Consider the following 14,022-nt stretch of genomic DNA (forward strand, 5'->3'; position numbering starts at 1 on the left):
CCATGTTTGAACCGATTATGCTTAAATATCAGACTGAGCGGATAGAGGGTCAACTCTTATACATACCAGCAGTTGGCAGTAATTTATTAGGCAGAGACTTAATAATTAAATTGGGTTTGGCAATTGGAGTAGAAAAGAACCAATTAACAGTAACCATTGGCAGTATTAACAGACGAACAGGAACAGCAAATAGACCCGATAGTCTGGGCAGGGGAGGAAAACCGAGGGGGATTAGACGTTCCTCCTCTGCAAATAAATTTAAAAAAAAAGGAGAGACGGTGTGTGTTAAGCAATACCCTATACCTTTGCAAGGAAAACAAGGATTACAGCCAGTAATTGAAGGATTGGTTAGAGATGGACTGTTAGAACCCTGCATGTCCCCTTATAATACCCCTATATTGCCTGTAAAGAAGCCTGATGGAACGTACCGCCTGGTACAAGACCTAAGGGCCCTGAATCAGATAGTGCAGACACGACACCCCGTTGTCCCTAATCCTTATACTTTATTAAGCAAGATTCCTCCTGATCATGGATGGTTCAGTGTAGTAGACCTAAAAGATGCATTTTGGATATGCCCACTGGTGGAAGAAAGTCGAGACTTATTTGCTTTTGAGTGGGAAAATCCTATCACAGGACGGAAACAACAGTTCAGGTGGACAGTGCTCCCACAGGGGTTCACAGAGTCCCCAAATCTTTTCGGTCAAGTCTTAAAGCAGGTGTTAGAAAGATTTAAAAAGCCTGATGAAATCACGTTACTACAATATGTAGATGACCTACTAGTAACAGGAGGAGAAAATGTCTAAAAGGTAATAGAAGCTACAAATAGCTTATTGAATTTTCTGGGACAACAGGGATTTAGGGTACGCACAGAAAACTAAACAACTATATTTGAAACTGTTAGAAGAAGAACCTAATGTTTTAGAGTGGACAGAGGATCTAAGCTGATAATAGAAACGAAACTCCCTTGGACTAAGTGCTTACCAATAGCACTTTTGCATATTTGTACACCTCCTCGAAAGGATTTGGGTTTATCCCCCTATGAAATGCTATTTGGACTGCCTTATATGGGGACAGTCGGGGAGTTACCGGTTCCTGAAATGAATGATCAATTTGTAAAGAAATATATACTGGGCCTGTCCTCCTCGATATCTTCCCTTAGGAAACAAGGATTATTGTCGCAGACTCCAGCCCTCGACTTCACGGTACATACAATTCGACCGGGAGATTGGGTCCTGGTAAAGTCATGGAAAGAAACTAAGCTGCAACTGGAATGGGAGGAACCATATCAAGCACTCCTAACAACTGAGACAGCAATCAGGACTGCTGAAAAGGGGTGGACACATCATACTAGAATCAAAAGGACTGGTAAAACCTCCAGATAATTCCGACACGTGGAAGGTCGCACCAACTGAAGAACCTTTAAAGCTGAAATTTAAAAGACTCTAAATAATCAATTTCTAGTAGCGGCGTGAGCGCGGGAAAGAAACTGTTTTGAATAAGTTCTCTCCTAAAAGGTAACGAGAAAGGGATAGAATGGAAGGGGTAACCTGGATAATGCTTTCCTTCCTCTTGTCTCAGAAAGTACTTACAAGTATGGGATATAATTTAGATAAATTAGAAAAGGAAAGGAAAAATACTATAAGCTCAATTACGATTCTGGATCTCCCTACAACACAGGTGGTAGAAACTGACCTATGTTCTTTGGTAGTGTGTGGAGATCTGGTGAGCCAGCGAAAATATTCGGTAGAATCCTTACAATTTTATGCTGATGGAAAATATCCTTGGGGTGGACACCCTTCCATAATATCCCTTCATCAGAAAAATATGCAGTCCAGATCAGAATGCTTAGATAAGAAATGCAATCCTATATATATAAAACAATAAAAGGGACCAAATGGACCGAAAAAAAATAAACGGTCCAGTTCTAGATCCTAAAAACCTCTCCCGGTACTCCATAGCTGGTGGACCCTTCCTTACGGTTAATTGGACCAGAGACTATCAACTGCACCAGGCAGTATTTAGAATCAGGGTAAAGGAGGGAGGAAAAGACAGCAAATTGAAATGCTGTTTCCGAATCTATGTAGATAAAAATTTGAAAACACCCGACCGAAATGATCAGGTTCCCCAAAACGACCCAAGGGCAGTAAGAATGGTAGAAGTAAACAACCTAAAACAAACCCTTGAAATAGAGACTGGGTATGAGGAGACCAATGCCTGGGTAGAATGGATCAAATACACTGTAAAAAGCTTAAATAAAAGCAATTGCTATGCCTGTGCGTCTGGGAGGCCAGTGGCTCAAATAGTACCCTTCCCTCTGGGATGGAAACGCGACAGAAGAGGTGTGGAGTGCATGTTAGCCCTGTATCAAGAAAAGGAAGCATGGGGCAATCCGAACTGCACATCCCTATCCCTGATGTTCCCTCCCGTGGAAGCAAAGAACTTAAAAACTCCCCCTCAGTTTCTCACTGCTGTTGTGAATCATACTTCATGTGTGAACCGACAAGGGGCAGAGTTAACTCATAATATGGGGGAGTTAGAATCATGCTCAGAGATCAGGAGCATTACAGAGAACGGAATGGGAGGGAACTATTCATCATTGAAAATCCCCAGAGCAGATATATGGTGGTATTGTGGAAGAAGGGTACTGAGGCCAACTCTACCCCCCCAGTGGAAAGGTACATGTGCAATTGTCCAATTGGCTATACCATTTACCCTGGCATTTGAAGAATCGAAAAAGATAAGGAAAAATAAGAGATCAGTGATAGGAATTTCTTTTGATGAAAAGATATATCTAGATCCCATAGGAGTGCCTCGGGGAGTCCCAGATGAATTTAAAGCTCGAAATCAAATTACAGCTGGGTTTGAATCCTTGTTTTGGTGGGTGACAATAAATAAGAACGTAGATTGGATAAATTATATATATTATAACCAACAGAGATTCATTAACTAAACCAGGGATGCTGTCAAGGAGTTGGCGGAACAACTAGACGCCACTAGTAGAATGGCGTGGGAAAATAGGATAGCCTTAGATATGACGTTAGCAGAAAAAGGAGGTGTATGTGTAATGTTGGGGGGAAAGTGTTGTACCTTTATCCCAAATAATACGGCTCCTGATGGCTCTATAACCCGAGCCTTACGAGGCCTAACAACCTTAGCAGAGGAAATAGCAGAAAACTCTGGGGTAAACAACGTATTCACTGTCTGGTTAGAATCCTGGTTTGGAAAATGGAAAGGAATGGTGGTGTCAGTACTAACTTCCTTAATAATAATGGCAAGGATATTGATAACCGTGGGATGTTGCATAATCCCCTGTGTAAGGGGACTGGTCCAAAGGTTTATTGAAACAACACTAACAAAGAAAATGTCTACGGTAGATCATGGAGAGAGAATGAATTTATTGAAAATTGGAAATGAACTGGATGATGAAGTAAATAAAATAGCAGAACAAATGCTCCAGGAATTTGAAATGTGAGGATGGATGGATGTGTCAACAACAAATTAAAAAGAAAAGGGGGGAATTGTGAGCAATAGGTAAAGATGTTGTTAACACATATATTTGTAGAGCATAGAGAAATAGCTTGAAGTTAAATAGATTGGATATAGTTAGGCATATTGATAACCCACTTTATGGAAACAACTGTGAGTTTAGTCACAAACATAGGACATAGGGTTCGATGCTGCTAACACAGCAATAATTAGGGATAATAAAAAGACTGCCTGTAATGTAGAGATAACATCAGAGATGTGATGTGCAGTGAAGCATACACCACATCCTGCAGGAATGTAAGAGGCCCACGTTATAAAAAGCAAATGGTCTGCAAGATGTGTTGTTTCTACAACTAAGCATAAAAGGGGAAAAGGTCACTGAGATGGTTGGGACAGCAGTGATTAAGTTGGCAAAGGATTGATTACCGCCAATCTGAACTGGACATGTAACAGTATTGGATAAGATGGATGAGTTTGCTAATGCACTCTTGTGATAACAGGAGACATTGTTAGATGGGATAGGAACTTAGGGCACCTCGAGCCAATAGGAGAATGTCAACACATAGATGGGACAGGGACCACCAATTAGGAGAGAACATCACATTGCAAAGCCATCACAATGCTTGTAAAAAAGGTATAAAATGTGCTGTAAATCTATGTGAGGTGTGCCTATTTCGCTAGACACCCGGTCTTGCAAGAACGTCAAATAAAATCTTGCTCCTTCAGAACTTGACTTGACTAAATTGTTTAACTGTGAGCTGTGTTTCTCACAGGTTCACAAACAGAGCATATATTGTTGTTCGTCCATCGTCATCGATGAGGACCTCGACACCATTAGTCATTTTGAGGCTGGTTGTGGTGTGTCTGAAGATGACTGATCAGGCCAATTCAGGCACGGAATGTCCTGGCACATATCGGACAGACTTGTGTGGACACTGTAGTTGTTGCGCTGGTGGCTCTGGACTTGCGCAGCTCGCGCTTAAGTTGTGCTTCAGCAATACACCTTGCTTCATGAACTTAACAGCCTTTGTAGATGAGGCAGCGCCAGGTTGGGCGGTTTTGTGCCAGCGTTTCCCAGGTAGTCGTGTCAATGTCAAGTGACTTCAGGGAGGCTTTGAGTGTGTCTTTGAAACGTTTCTTCTGCCCTCCATGCAAGCGTTTTCCAGCAGAGAGTTTCCCAAAAAGGAGCTGCTTGGGTATGCGCTTGTCTGACATATGGATGACATGACCTGCCCACCGGGTCTGCACTCTCATCAGCAGCGTGTGGACTGATGGTAGACTTGCTCTAAAGAGAACTTCAGTGTCTGGTACTTTGTCTTGCCATCGGACGCGTAATATTCTACAAAGACAAGTCATGTGGAAATGATTGAGCTTTCTTGCATGCCTACGATACACAGTCCACGTTTTACAGGCATACAGGAGGGTAGTGAGTACCACGGCACTGTAGACCTTCAGTTTTGTTGTTGGGCTGATTCCTCGATGTTCCCATACAGTGGAACGCAGTCTACCAAAAGCAGAACTTGCCTTTGCTATTCTGCCGTTAACTTCTGTATCAATAGTCACTGCTTGGGGGAGGGTGCTGCCAAGATAAGTGAACTGGTCAACTGCCTGTAGTTTCTGCCCTTTGATTGTGATTAGGGGTTCTGTGTACGGTGCATGAGGAGCAGGCGGGTGCATGACTTCGGTCTTTTTAATGTTGATGGTGAGTCCCAAGTTGTCACAAGCCATGGAAAATTTGTCCATACTGACTTGCGTCTCTTGCTCTGAGCCAGCATACAGGGCGCAGTCATCGGCGAAGAGGAAATCTCTCAGAACAGTCTCCTTCACTTTGGTAATAGCTTGAAGTCTCCTCGGGTTGAAAAGCTTCCCATCCACTCTGTACTTGAGGCTGATTCCAGCAACAGTCCTGGAAGGCATCATTCAGCATGGCAGTAAACATCATGCTGAACGGTGTGGGTGCAAGCACACAGCCCTGATTGACGCCATTGGTGACTGGGAATGCCTCAGAGGATTCTCCGCCATCCGGTACTCTGGCCATCATGCCATCATGGAACTGGCGTACCATCTGAATGAATTTGGGGGAGCAGCCGAACTTTGACATGATCCTCCACGGGCCTTGTCTGCTTACAGTGTCGAAGGCTTTCGCGAGGTCAACAAGGTTGTGTAGAGCTCGCGATTCTGCTCCTGACACTTCTCCTGAAGTTGGCACCCAGCAAAAATCATGTCAGTAGTCCCACGACCTTTGCGGAAGCCACGCTGTGACTCTGGAAGCAGGCCCAGCTCCAGATGAATGACAAGACGATTTGGCAGGATTCTTGCGAGGGTTTTTCCTGTGATGGAGAGCAGCGAGATTCCTCGGTGGTTGTCACATACTTGCTGATTGCCCTTCCTTTTGTAGAGGTGTACGATGGAAGCATCTTTAAGTTCCTGAGGAATGGATCCTTGCTTCCAAAAGGACTGGAACAACTTGGTGAGCTTCTCAATAAGTGCAGGACCAGCGGCTTTATACGTCTCTGTGGGTATGGCATCTGCCCTTGGGGCTTTGCCACTGGATAGCTGGCTGACAGCTTTTGTGACTTCGGCTACTACCGGAATATGTCGCGGGCATATATAGACACAGACTCAAATACAAGATAATTAAAATGTGAGCCGTGGCTCAGTTGGTCCTACTGTTGCCTCTGGGCCAGCCCAAGAATCAAGACTGACACTCCAGTAGACGGAACCATTTGCAGGATACACTGCTGAAACTTTGACATTACCTTCCAAACCTGCGACCTCCACTATTTAGAAAAACAAGGCTGGCTAGCAGATGGGAAGAACCTGTCAATAAAAAAACTTTAGAAAGGGGAAATAATCTGATCCAATTAAAGAATTCCAGACATTCATTTTCTGCTTCGGAGGGAGGAAAGTTGCTGTGGCAAGCCTTAATTGCAAGACTTGGCCAGTGAACGCTGAGGCAGCTGAGAGAACAAAGAAAATTACAGCACAGGAACAGGCCCTTCGGCCCTCCAAGCCTGCACTGACCATGCTGCCCGACTTAACCAAAATGCCCTATCCTTCCGTGGACCATATCCCTCTATTCCCATCCTATTCATGTATTTGTCAAGACACCCCATAAAAGTCACTCCTGTATCTGCTTCCACTACCTCCCCCCGCACGAGTTCCAGGCACCCACCACCTTCTGTGTAAAAAATCTGCCTCGTACATCTCTTTTAAACCTTGCTCCTCGCACCTTAAACCTATGCCCCTTAGTAATTGACTCTTCCACCCTGGGAAAAAGCTTCTGACTATCCACTCGGTCCATGCCTCTCAATCTTGTAGATTTCTATCAGGTCGCCCCTCAATCTCTGCCATTCCAGTGAGAACAAACCAAGTTTCTCCAACCTCTCCTCATAGCTAATGCTCTCCATACCAGGCAACAACCTGGTAAATCTTTTCTGTATCCTCTACAGAGCCTCCACATCCTTCTGGTAGTGTGGAGACCAAAACTGAACACTATATTCCAAATGCGGCCTAACGAAGGTTCTATAAAGCTGAACATGACTTGCCAATTCTTAAACGTAATGCCCTGGCCGATGAAGGCAAGCATGCTGTATGCCTTCTTGACTACCTTCTCCACCTGCATTGCCACTTTCAGTGACCTGTGTAATTGTACACCCAGATCCCTCTGCCTATCAATACTCTTAAGGATTCTGCCATTTACTGTATATTCCCTATCTGTATTAGACTTTCCAAAATGCATTACCTCACATTTTTTATAAATTTTTAATAAATTTTTTATAAAAGAAATTCTGAAATGACATTCCCACTCTTCTCATCCCTGTGTGCCATAGCAACTCAAGAAGTAATAACACATTGGCATTGCTCTTACGAAAAATGAGAAATATGACATAATATATTCCCATCATTTGCATGTTATATTTGCATTTCATTTGATTGAGTTTTTTGAAGAGGTAACCGAGAAGGTAGATGAGGGCAGTGCAGTTGATGTTGTCTACATGGACTTTAGCATGGCCTTTCACAAGGTACTGCATGGTAGGTTGTTGCACAAAGTTAAATCTCACAGGATCCAGGGTGAGGGAGCCAAATGGATACAAAATTGGCTTGATGACAGCAACCAGAGGACGGTTGTCAAGGGTTGTTTTTCAAACTGGAGATCTGTGATCAGCAGTGTGCCTCAGGGATCAGTGCTGGGCCCACTGTTATTTATCATTTATGTTAATGATTTGGATGAGAATATAGGGGGCATGGTTAGTAAGTTTGCAGATGACACCAAGATTGGTTGCATGGTGGACAGCGAGGAATATTATCTCCAATTGCAGCGGGATCTTGATCAATTGGGCCAGTGGGCTGACGAATGGCAGATGGAGTTTAATTTAGATAAATGCGAGGTGATGCATTTTGGTAGATAAAACCAGGGCACGACTTACTCAGTGGTAAGACGTTGTGGAGCGTTATAGAACAAAAAGATCTAGGGGTATATGTTCATAGCTTCTTGAAAGTGGAGTCACAGGTGGACAGAGTGGTGAAGAAGGCGTTCAGCATGCTTGATTTCATTGGTCAGAACATTGAATACAGGGACATCTTGTTGAAGTTGTACAAGACATTGGTAAGGCCACGCTTGGAATACTGTGTACAGTTCTGGTCACCCTATTATAGAAAAGACATAATTAAACTGGAAAGAGTGCAGAAAAGATTTACTAGGATGCTACCAGGACTTGATGGTTTGAGTTATAAGGAGAGGCTGGATAGACTGGGACTTTTTTCTCTGGAGCGTAGGAGGCTGAGGGGTGATCTTATAGAGGTCTATAAAATAATGAGAGGCATAGATCAGCTAGATAGTCAATATCTTTTCCCAAAGGTAGGGAAGTTTAAAACTAGAGGAAATAGCAGAAGGACAATTTTTTTACTCAGAGGGTGGTGAGTGTCTGGCACAAGCTGCCAGAGGTAGTAGTAGAGATGGATACAATTTTGTCTTTTAAAAAACATTTAGACAGTTACTTGGGTAAGATGGCTATAGAGGGATAAGGGCCAAATGCAGGCAATTGGGACAAGCTTCAGGGTTTCTCAAAAAAAAAGTGGCATGAATAAGTTGGACCAAAGACTCTGGGCGTCTGAAATGCTGAAACTTTACTCTGTTTACTGAAAGCTGATTCTGCAATCTGAACATATAGTGGACAGTGGTCCAGCATGCATCAGTAGTATTTAACCAGTCCAGTTACTTGAATGGTACTTCAACCTCCAGCAGTATCTACTTCACTGCAGCTAGAGTATAGATTTCCAAAACTAATTTAGGTGAAGAGGAAAAAGAAAGAAAGTCAGTGTGCCTTTTTTTCATTTTAATGAGAATCCTTTTCCACTTTTTTAAAATGTTAATTTTATTAAAAAGGTGAAATGAAATTTAAACATTTCTTAGGCAAATAGAAAGACTGATTATCATCAGCTAAACTGTACTTAGAATTGGAATATTCTAATTAGTGACAGATGTGAGACACATATAGAGAAACTTCTATCCAGAAACCAACCACAGAACAGTGAAGTCATCTCTTAGAAAACTACAAGCTAGACTGTCAAACCTGGAACCAGCCCAGTCCCCTCCACCCTGCCCACACATCATTTCATTGTCAGGCCCACTTCATCCTCCAAAAATATAGCTGAGGAGGACACGGGGTTGCAGGGGAGTAGAATAGACAGTATTACAGTTGATAAGGAGGATGTGCTGGATATTCTTGAGGGATTGAAGATAGATAAGTCCCCTGGTCCGGATGGGATTTACCCTAGGATTCTCTGGGAGGCAAGAGAAGTGATTGCAGAGCCTCTGGCTCTGATCTTCAGGTCGTCGTTGGCCTCTGGTATAGTACCGGAAGATTGGAGGTTAGCGAATGTTGTCCCATTGTTTAAGAAGGGGAACAGAGACTTCCCCGGGAATTATAGACCAGTGAGTCTCACTTCTGTTGTGGGCAAGGTTTTAGAAAAAATTATTAGGGATAGGATTTATAGTTATTTGGAGAGTAATGAATTGATTGGAGATAGTCAGCATCGTTTTGTAGCGGGTAGGTCGTGCCTTACTAACCTTATTGAGTTTTTTGAAAAAGTGACCAAAGAGGTGGATGGGGGTAAGGCAGTTGACGTGGTATATATGGATTTTAGTAAGGCGTTTGATAAGGTTCACCATGGTAGGCTTCTGCAGAAAATGCAGATGTATGGGATTGAGGGTAATCTAGGAAATTGGATCAGGAATTGGCTAGCAGATAGGAGACAGAGGGTGGTGGTTGATGGTAAATATTTGTCATGGAGTTCGGTTACGAGTGGTGTGCCTCAGGGATCTGTTTTGGGGCCACTGCTGTTTGTAATTTTTATTAATGATCTGGATGAGGGTATAGTTGGGTGGATTAGTAAATTTGCTGATGACACCAAAGTCGGAGGTGTGGTAGATTGTGAGGAAGGGTGTCATAGTTTGCAGGAAGACTTGGACAGGTTGCAGAGCTGGGCCGAGAGGTGGCGGATGGAGTTTAATGCGGAGAAGTGTGAGGTAATTCACTTTGGTAGGAATAACAGATGTGTCGAGTATAGGGCTAACGGGAGGACTTTGAATAGTGTGGATGAACAGAGGGATCTAGGTGTATGTGTACATAGATCCCTGAAAGTTGGGAATCAAGTAGATAGGGTTGTTAAGAAGGCATACGGTGTCTTGGCGTTTATTGGTAGGGGGATTGAATTTAGGAGTCGCAGCGTCATGTTGCAACTGTACACAACTCTGGTGCGGCCGCACTTGGAGTACTGTGTGCAGTTCTGGTCCCCACATTACAGGAAGGATGTGGAGGCTTTGGAGAGGGTGCAGAGGAGGTTTACCAGGATGTTGCCTGGTATGGAGGGGAGGTCCTATGAGGAGAGACTGAGGGATTTGGGGTTGTTTTCGCTGGAAAGAAGGCGGCTAAGAGGGGATCTTATTGAAACATATAAGATGATTAGAGGTTTAGATAGGGTGGACAGTGATAGCCTTTTTCCTCGGATGGAGAAAGCTAGCACGAGGGGGCATGGCTTTAAATTAAGGGGGGGTAGTTATAGGACGGATGTCAGGGGTAGGTTCTTTACCCAGAGGGTGGTGAGGGATTGGAATACCCTGCCTGCTGCGGTTGTAAATGTGCCTAGTTTGGGGGCGTTTAAGAGATCCGTGGATAGGTTTATGGACGAAAAGGGATTGGTTTAGGTTAGTGGGTCATTGTTTTTTAACTAGTCGGCGCAACATCGTGGGCCGAAGGGCCTGTTCTGCACTGTAATGTTCTATGTTCTATGTTCCTGTCTTCACTGCTGACAGACTCACCATTTGCAACAGGGAGGAGTGGTTGTAGCGAAGGAGTCATTCAGTTTACAGGTTCACAGACCACTTGTATACATCTAACCTCAGCATTTCCCAAGGGTATTAGCATGCCATTTTATTTGTTGCTACAGACTACCTTTTCATAGAATGTCTAAAGAGATGGTGATCTAAGTATTTATTATCGATTTCTAAACATTGTGGGTTAACTTACATTATTACCTTTTTAAATGAATTGGAACCAAGAGAAAGGTTTTATATATGAAAATAATGCAGCAATAGACCTAGCAGATATCTTCAGAGAATTAATCAGGTTGCTGCTTCCCTGGTTAACACTCTGTCTTTGACTCTGGCATTCACCCAACATGGTTATTTAGCAGTTTCCCTTTTTGGTTCTCCTCAGATCATTCTATCCAACTCTCCATTAATCTGTCTAAAACATCAAGCAAGTAATAATGGGCAACATAAAAATCAGAACTTCTGAAGACCAACAAATTCAAATATTAAGCATCTCCCATCTCTCAGTAGAGTATAATCCTGCTCATAGGGTAACTTATTCAGTCAAAGTCAGGGACTCAAAGATTGCTGTCATTCTTTGATCCCTACTCTGCCCTTTTAATATTGATTCACAATCTCGGGACTGATACAAAGATGGCTGAAATTGTTTCCAAAACTCCCTTGTTGGATTTCGTAATGCGTGGTCCATGAATTCCAGTACATCCCTCTATGTTTTCAGCTGTCATAAACAAAAAATGAATAGAACATAGAACATTACAGCGCAGTACAGGCCCTTCGGCCCTTGATGTTACGCCGACCAGTGGAACCAATCTAATGACCCTCTAACCTAAACTATTCCAATGTTATCCATATGCCTATCCACTGACCATTTGAATGCCCTTAAAGTTGGCGAGTCCACAACTGCTGCAGGCAGGGCATTCCACGCACTTACTACCCTCTGAGTAAAGATATTACTCAGAGGGTAAATATTACCAATTAATGAGTCAGTATAGGACTACTTTTAAACCTTCCATGATTTTGTGGCAATACTAAGTTGGAATTAACACTTTAACTAGGTTCTAAATGATATCAGCATATTTAATTTCACCCATACATAACAACTACTCAACATTCCCTACTTGTTTATTCTGATTCAGCTTCAGTTATTAAAAGTGAAGAAAAGCTTGCATTTATGTAGCAATTTTCATGATCACCAGACATCTTAAAGCGTTTTGCAGCCAATTAAGTACTTTGAGGTGTAAAAGTAAAGTCACCATAGTTCGAGATGACAATAGGCTGCTCCCCCCTTTGAGGTGGAGATTTATCCTGAGGATCACCATACCTCCGGCAAAGGGCAAGATTGAGAAGGCAGGGCCTTCTTGAATAACCTCAGCCAGTATGGGAATTGAACCCACTCTACATCACAAACCAGCCATCCAGCCAACTGAGCTGCTGACTCCACTGTGAAGTGTAATCAGTGTTGTAATATAGGAAACACCACAGCCAATTTACACACAACAAGCTTCCACAAACAGCAATGTAATAATGTCCACATAATCTGTTTTAATGATGTTGGTTGAGGGATAGATATTGTCCAGGACACCAAAAATAACTTCCCTGCTCATCTTCCAAACTGTAATGTCTCATCCGTAAGACAGCCCCTCCAACAGTGAAGCATTCTGTCAGTACTGCACTGGAGTGTGAGCTTTGATTTTTGTACACAAGCCTCAGAGCGTAACTTAAACCCAGAACTTTGTAACTCAGAGACAAGACTGCTACCACCGAGCCAGGACTGGCAACCATCGACTCCTTGTTCGAAGTAATAGGCTCACAGAGTGTCCATTGTTGTATGACAAACCCATTTCATGCATCCAGGAAGTGTTCATGTAATTTTCTCACCTCGTTGCCTCCAGTGACCATGAACAGACAACAAACATTTATGTTTTAATAATTTTATTGAACACTTGGTCTGTAAGTGAACTCAGGTTAATTAGCATCAAGCATTCTAAGTCAGGTCAGCGCAGTGGGTAGCGTCCCTGCCTCTAAGCCAGAAGCTCCCGTTTCAAATCCCACCACAGGACTTGATGGCCAAGGAAGGTGCGTTCAAAATATGGCCTGCTGCCAAACAAGTTGAGTATGAACCTGTAAATCTTTCAAATGCACCAACAGCAGGCTCTAAGAACAGAAGAGATTCCTAGTCAGCCATGTGATGGAAAGAAAATTGGAGCTTCTATTCGCAACATTTGTTTGAACAGAAATTTCCCCTATTACAATTGTCATGAACCATGGTGAAATTACCTGCGAGGGTGTCCCAGCTTGAAACACTGGTTCGTGGTGGTGTGTAGATTTTTGGAATATTGTTAGAAGTCAAGTAAAACTCAGTGAGGAACCAGTCCAGTCATTGTATAAGCTATTATTAAAGAGTACTTATTAACTTAAAAGAAAAGGAAATACACAATCAAAAAGACTATAACACTCTAAGATACTTAAATACATGAATAACTAAACACACACACACAGACAGTATAGAAATTACCCCTCATTCCAAAATATATCTACAATTTCTGCACTCACTAAGACTTCCCTTTCCCAAAGAACATTCATATTAAATAACTCTATAAGTCATATCAAGTTTATAGTTACCACACAATATAGGGCTGGTGATCAAATCTGTGATGTGGAGATGCCGGCGTTGGACTGGAGTGGGCAAAGTAAGAAGCCTTACAACACCAGGTTAAAGTCCAACAGGTTTATTTGGTCGCAACAGCTTTCGGAGCACTGCCCTTTCATCAGGTGAGTGACGAAGGGGCAGTGCTCTGAAAGCTTAAACTAATGTTGTGAGACTTAGAACCATAGAAAATTACAGCTCAGAAACAGGCCTTTTGGCCCTTCTTGTCTGTGCCAAACCATTTATTGCCTAGTCCCACTGACCTACACTTGGACCATATCCCTCCACAACCCTCTCATCCATGAACCCGTCCAAGTTTTTCTTAAATGTTAAAAGTGACCCTGCATTTATCACTTTATCCGGCAGCTCATTCCACACTCCCACCACTCTCTTCGTGAAGAAGCCCCCCCTAATATTCCCTTTAAACTTTTCTCCTTTCAACCTTAACCCATGCCCTCTGGTTTTTTTTCTCCCCTAGCTTCAGTGGAAAAAGCCTGCTTGCATTCACTCTATCTATACGTATCAAAATCTTATACACTTCTATCAAATCTCT

Source organism: Carcharhinus amblyrhynchos, chromosome X (assembly GCF_965287045.1).
Source record: "Carcharhinus amblyrhynchos chromosome X, sCarAmb.v2.hapA, whole genome shotgun sequence".
Lineage (NCBI taxonomy): Eukaryota > Metazoa > Chordata > Chondrichthyes > Carcharhiniformes > Carcharhinidae > Carcharhinus > Carcharhinus amblyrhynchos.